General features: G+C 34.8%; 1 protein-coding gene and 1 long non-coding RNA gene across 10 annotated transcripts in view; both read right to left on the reverse strand.

The window, feature by feature from the left end:
• The window catches only part of LOC102673862 (phosphatase and actin regulator 4B), a 332,035-nt gene that overhangs the window by 167,080 nt on the left and 157,834 nt on the right, over positions 1-7,121 (reverse strand). The gene's annotated exons all lie outside the window — the stretch shown is intronic.
• The window catches only part of LOC116185869, a 95,034-nt gene that overhangs the window by 86,712 nt on the left and 1,201 nt on the right, over positions 1-7,121 (reverse strand). The window lies entirely within an intron of this gene.

The raw sequence follows: 7,121 nt of genomic DNA on the forward strand, positions 1-7,121 counted from the left end.
TTCCTTTTTTTTCCCCCTCTTTCTTCTTTTCATCCCTTTATGTCGAGGCGATGGAAGAGAGAACATTTTAATCAATACGTGAAAAACGAGATTGAATCAATCGAATCGTTGGAAGTAGAAATTTATGCATTCGTGAAATATTCGATAATCGCGTGTAATTTATTATATTAATCCGATTAAAATGTATCATATTCTATCGAAGTTTATCCGCATTTTGTCCAACTCATTTTCCACTCTCTTCCATTGCCTCGACATTCGAGAGAAATTTCTACAGTGCATCTGTCTCTATACGATAATTCTTCTCTTTCCGTATAAACGTTCTCTGTTCCTCTAGAGATTTGGAGAAAAGATTTGAATATCAGGGATTGCTTACTTCTCGAACTTCTCCGCTCCGAGAATCTCGACTCTCGGATTCGTCTCGTTCCAGGAGGGATGCAAGGAGCAAGGGTTGAAAAGGCAAGGGAACAACGTTGGCTCGCTCGTCGCCAGAGATGGATTTGTCGACGGGAATACGGGAACAGGAAACAAAGGCTCGTCGACGAGGCAGGAGGAAATGGAAAAATTATGAGGCGCGGCCTGATGAACGCGCGATTCTGGGGTCGAGAAATGCTCTCGAGGAACAGCGCGCAACGTGTTAATATAATTAATTTCTTAGAAGAATGGTAGAGTTCGAGCAGATTTTAAGGCTTGTTCGAGGCTTCGTAGTTTTGTAGAGTTTTGAATGCGAACATCATTCGCGTGCAATAATTTCAATAGATTTTTTATAGTTTGGTTTCAGGGAGAAGTGTAAAATATAAAGAGGTAGAATTTGAAAGGATTTTATTATTATAATTATATATATTATTTATATTTTATTTATATTTATATTATTATAATTATTATTATTTTATAATTATTAACGAAACTGGATGTGATTTTATTTCTAAATTTAAATCAAATTTGTATTAAATAAGATATAAATAAATATATTTATTATAAAATTTATCAAATTTATCGACTAAACTCTATTGAAATTTGGAAAAAAATTGGAACCACTATAACTTCGAAGATAATGATTCTCGTGAAACGAATGACAATCATTGTAAGCGAGATATTTTGCTTTTAAAACAATTTTTTATTTATCCCAATACGATTTCTGATTCCCGAGATACATAAAAAAAAAAGGTAATTTTTTACTATTCACTATCTCGCTCGCACCACGTCTCACCGATCTATTTCAAATTTCAGACAGAATAGAAAATTTCTGGAAAAACATAGTATTTCCAAGAAAAATATGTCCCCTGTTCAGCACGAATAAATTCTAAGAAAAGATAAACGATAAATTCTACTTCCGTATCGCGAGAAATTGGTCCAAAGTTCAAAATGGAAAATACGTAGCTAATGCAAAAATCGTTGAAAAAGAAGAGGTTGGAAACAGTATGATTGATTAATGGTAGATTGACAATTAGTATTGATGAATAGAAAGCACACCTGTGACACAATGTACGCATCTGCATAATGAGCCATCGTAGTGAAATACCATTTCGATTCCATCGACGAACAATATTGAAAAATTACATTGCAAATATCGCATTAAATACATAACTGGAGACATTAATTATAATAAAAAAATAAAAAAATAAATTCAGTAGACAAAAAAAAAAGTACGAATAATAATAATTTCTTCGATAACAAAATTTCCAATCGATCTTTACATTCTCACGCGTGCGACGTGCCATAAATTTGTCCTAAATACCAATGTATACAAATATCAGTATTTATAGAAACGTATTAACGTCTTAATAATAATCTCTCCGCTAAATGTTGTCATCGATAATAATAAATCCAATTTCGTAAACACGTAACGCAATACGGGAACACGTATTCGTCAATTGAATTTTGATCGTCGTCACGGAAGGTTCGTTCCGAATATTAAACGGGCCGGTAATACGCAATGGAAGCAAGGGACGATATCCAACAAACAGAACGCGGTGGACGAATTCAATCGCGAGAACACGCGTGAGAGAATCGAGGAAATCAAAGTGGCGCAAGATGTTGGATAGAGAATCAGGCCGAGATTTAAGCCGGGTTTGTTAACTTCTAAATTGAATTTCTCGTTCAACAATCTCGATGGAAGGGCGAGGTTCAAATTCGTTTACTCGGATGCGGTCGCGGAATAATTTACGGGGCGTAGAATTTCGTAGATTTCGCGATAGCGCTGCGATTGTGTGCTAATGATCCGTGAAAATATATAACGAGATTTGTAATTCCAATTTAATAAGAACTTAAGAGGATTTAATTATCGACGAGGATCTCTTCTGGGTATTTTACGTTCGAAGATGAGACGTTCGAATTAATAAATATTCGAGAAAGTGTAGGCAAAGGAAAATAAGCGGGGATAAGAAGTGAAAAAGAAGATGGAAAAACTTGAAAGAGGAAAAATAAAATATGAATCTTCAGAGTTTTCCTCCGAGGCACGAGTCGACGACAAATATTTTTATCGTCATTGTATCTCGCCACGGCTCGTTCTTCCGCGTGTGCCACCCCTCGCGTGCTACTCGAGGGTAATGCGTAGCTTTCGAGAGTGAAGTCTGGAAGCCGTGAAAGGACCACCCTATCATCTCAGACCGTCTCGAAAGTCTTCTCTGTGAAGGATCTCGAAGAACTTGTTTTAGGGAAACACGAGTTTCGCTCGTTCCTTTATTCCCTGCTTCGCGATCGCGAGAACATCGTGAGGCACTTTGGATGATCGTGATCAAATAGATTTTTAATACGTGATAATTTCACATTTAACGTTGATAAATAATCTCTCATATTATAGTACGAGAATTATCTCGATCCAACATTGTATCAATCAAAAAGAAAAATAGTTCTTATTAAATTTAACGAATGAAAAAAAGAATGGAGGAAATATAAAAAGATCTTGTGACGTAGATTCGAATTAAAATTGCTAAAAATCTTCATAATTGTGCTATTGAAGATAGAAAGAATTTCAGTGACAATCAGTGTCAATTCTACATTTCTAGACAAAATAAAAATTCAACGTTGATCAATATACATCGTCTCGCAAACAAGATAAAACAATGAAGAATTTCATTCTGAAAAAGAGGCAACATCCAACAATTATTATTGGTTCATTGAAATATATTTCGATTCGAGTGTTAAAGATATACACGAGTAGAGGATGATAGAAAACAGGTGTTTCGCGAAAGCGTCAACGACCGAGCGACAGCACAAAACAGAAATCAATTAAACCGCGAGGACGGCTCTTCCAAAATGGCGCGCGTTCGTGGATTATTCTCAGCCTGGTATATTTCCGTTCGACGCATTTCACGGCCGTTCACGGCTAATTCCGTCTCTGCTGGTTTATGGAACAGGCCAGACCCGGCGCGCACGCTAACTTCGTGTCACGAAAACCGTGTTCAAGTCGAGGAAACGATAACCAGAGAGTCTCGTGACTTTCCATTCCAAACCTGCTATCCCGCAAAATTCGTAACTGATCGATAAAAACGAGCGCGATGTAACTTTGTCGAATATATTGCCAAAAATAATTGGCCAAGGAATTTCTTTTTATATATTTAATATTCGTTTTGAGCGAAAACTTTTGGCTTTATCGAATTTTTTATTCTTGATACGCTTTCTTTCGAATTATTATTCTTGTTTTGATTTCTTTTAAAGTTTACGAGTTTACAAGAAGAAATGAAAGATAAAATATAAACTCGTTTTATTTTTTATCCAAGTAATAAAAAATATCAAAAAGATTGTCATCTATTATCGTATTTGAATAAAATTAAAAATTATTCGTATTAAAATCGGTTCTACTCTTCTGTTGCGTTCGCGAAACATTTGTTTAATTTGTATTATTAGAAATGAGGAAGTATAAGAGAATTAAAGGAAGGAATATGGAATATATATAATATAATATAACGATAAGGAAGGAAACAGGAAGGAAAATCAGTGACCACGAAATTAGGTCGAATGAAGATGCGGCGTAAAAGTTGTCGACGACTCTTCTAATTAGTGGAAATTAAGTTAACGAGAAAAAGATGTCGTGGAGGACGTGGAGAGGGACGTCCTTTCTCGATCGACACGATTTCTTTCCTTCATTTTTTATTCGTTTCGTATGCACATCAAAGAGGAACAAGGTCAAGGAACAATCCTCTGACATTTGCGAATCGAATATTACTTTTTGATCTTGATGAGATTACCATTTGTCCTTGTGTGTTCCCAGACATTTTCATGGAAATGCATAAATTGAATGTAAATAAGGGAGAAAAATTTAATATTTAAATTGAAAAATCGAAGAACTAAAATAATATTGCGAACGTCAAAAACAAGTTAGAGACAACGAATAAAGATTTTAATCTATCGTAAAAATTTTACAAAGAGGACACATTTCTTCTTCACTTATAAACTATCTTATAATTAAATATATAAATTAATAAAAATTGCTAGTACAGTACAACTGCCAAAGAAAAAACACATCGATAGACGATCCTCCCAAAATATACATTCATCTCCTTAAGATTTAAATCAATCAAATAAAAATATTCACAAGATAACCAATATACCATCACACCAAAAGATTTAAATCAATCGATATCGACATCAGAAAGATTCAAAACATTGCTAATATGATATCACCAATTTATACGATTTCCATCTAACCCTCAAATCCAATAATCATCTCGACGGATTGAAACACCTCGACTAATTCCTCCAATCGAATCTCAATTCTAATTAATTTCATTTCATACTATAATATCCAACTCAGCCGATCTTCGTTCGTTCGTCTCGTTGGGATTAATACCAATCGTTTGAATCGACGTTCGACGAGTATCGAGGATGGTCTCGCCATTCTGGAGGGTGACCCATTCGAATCTGAGTGGTCTCGTTCAGGAGACCATTGGATGCATCGGTTCCTCGATACCCTACGACACTCGTGTCGACACTCTAGAGGAGATGAAGCATCCCCCTTCCAAGCTTCCAAGCTAACCACTCGAGATGGAAAATCGATCGCAACTTTCCTATTCTCGAATCGACCCTACCTCGATTAAACTCTATTGTCGACTTATGGGACGAGGGCAATTAAGGGTCATTGGACGTCTAACGATGCACGAGTGTCGTTAGATTAATAGCGACGTGTCCTTTTACATTTTGTTAACCGAATTCGTTAAAAGGTGGTATTAGAATATGTGATGGATTCCATTTTTCGATTGAATTAATAACAGAGATATTTTTAGCAAATTTAAATTAATTGAGTTCAAGTAATATTGATATTAAATAATAGGTTATTAAAAATCATGTATCCAATTAATTTTGAAAAATAATTTTTCCAGAGCTATTAAATCGTTCGTTATTATTATCATCGAATATATAACCATATTTTAATTTCAATATGAAAAAAAAAAAAGGAAAAATCAAATCCTTATTCCTTTAAATTAAATTGATACCCAAGGTACTAACTGTCTACTACTCTAACCACTTTAGAATTTTAAATATGCTGATATTGCTCTGATATTCGTTCATACGTGACACGTGCAACGTCGTTTAAATTCAACGTCTCAACGTGTTCAGCGTGCTCTCAGGAGGGAATCAGCGCCATGCAATGTACCGTCTCGATCGCTTTTCTGGGAATTTGTTTTAATTGGACCTCCCGAGTTGGGGAGGATTATCGATCGCGAGCTAGTGCCTTGCTGATTTTCGCGGCGAAAAACAGGATGGGGGTGGGGTCGAAAGAGGGAAGCAGGTGTTCTTTGGACGATGAAAGCTGCGCCTCGAACGGGGGTATTAGTTGGAATGAATGAACCTTTTTTTCTTCTTTCTTTTTTTCTTTTTTTTTTTTTTTTTCTAGGGATCGATTCACCCTCTAGGTCTGGAAAACGTGATTTACGAGGAGAAAAAGATTGGACGGGAGCCGAGGATGAATCGTTTTATGATTGAATTGAATTCGAGCGTGTTAAGTTTATGGGGGCGAGTTAAGTATAATTTGATATGGGAAGAAATGGTATTATTGCCATTGCTTCATTTCCACATGGAAGTAATTAAATTCTTATTACGGTGAAATTATACTTGCGAGTCGTCGAGAAGCGTAATAAGCCTGGCTACAAATTAATGAACGCATCTTGTGCGCGATGAGAGTGAGGCGAGATTGCTTCAAACGAGAAATGCTTCTAATTACGACGTTATTTAACCCTTTGCCTTGTAATAGACGCGAGCTCGTGATACGGTTTCCGAATCAAAGGTGGAAGTCGAGCACGGGAATCACACTTGATTGTCACTATTTAGGTCTTATGGTGCTTTATAATTATGTTAAAAGACTATACGATTTCTCGCAGCAACATCGTCAAAACCTTAAAATAAACCTGGTGTAACGTAATTTGGGTCAAGAAATGACGTTCGTCGTGGAAAGAAATTATTTAGAAATCTGGCAAAGGGAACGAATTTGACTGAATAGATCCATACTCAAAGTGCAATGGAATGGAAGTCGAAGAGAAATAGATTGGTGTCCAATGGTATGAAATATATGAAAAAGAAATTCTTTGTGATGTTTTCATATTATTTTTAAATATCAAACATGTTCTTTAAATTTTAGATCAAAAGCCATAGAGGATAAATAATAAAAAAAAAAAAAAAAACTATTCCTATATTAAATTCATGAAGAAAGAAAATAAAAAAAAAAATATGAAGATAAAAAGCAATCTTTTTGATCTTTTCATAGCTGTAAAAAACCTTATTAAAAACTACATCGTATAATTTTTATATTAAATTTCACTAAAAAAAGATTATAATCCTTTATAATCCTTCAAAAAACAAGTATCAAAAAATCTACAATACCCTCAAGGACAAAGAAAATCATTTTCAATTCAAAATAAAGTAAAATAAAATAACATCCTAAATAAAACTGCAAAACACTAAGAAACACAATTCATAGACCAATTTCTTTCAAAAATCTCATTCCAATAATCAGACAACAAGTGCCTTTGTCTCGCAGCCAAAAATTCTAACCAACCAACGTAAATACAAATCCAAGAGATACAACATCATCGCCGGCAACCCCTTTCTCCATCCGACTGTTACATTTCTTATCACTCATCACGTCGAAAACTATCAAATTACAAAAAAAAAAAAAAAAAAAAAAA

The sequence above is a fragment of the Apis dorsata genome, unplaced genomic scaffold (genome assembly GCF_000469605.1).
Source record: "Apis dorsata unplaced genomic scaffold, Apis dorsata 1.3 scaffold_309, whole genome shotgun sequence".
Lineage (NCBI taxonomy): Eukaryota > Metazoa > Arthropoda > Insecta > Hymenoptera > Apidae > Apis > Apis dorsata.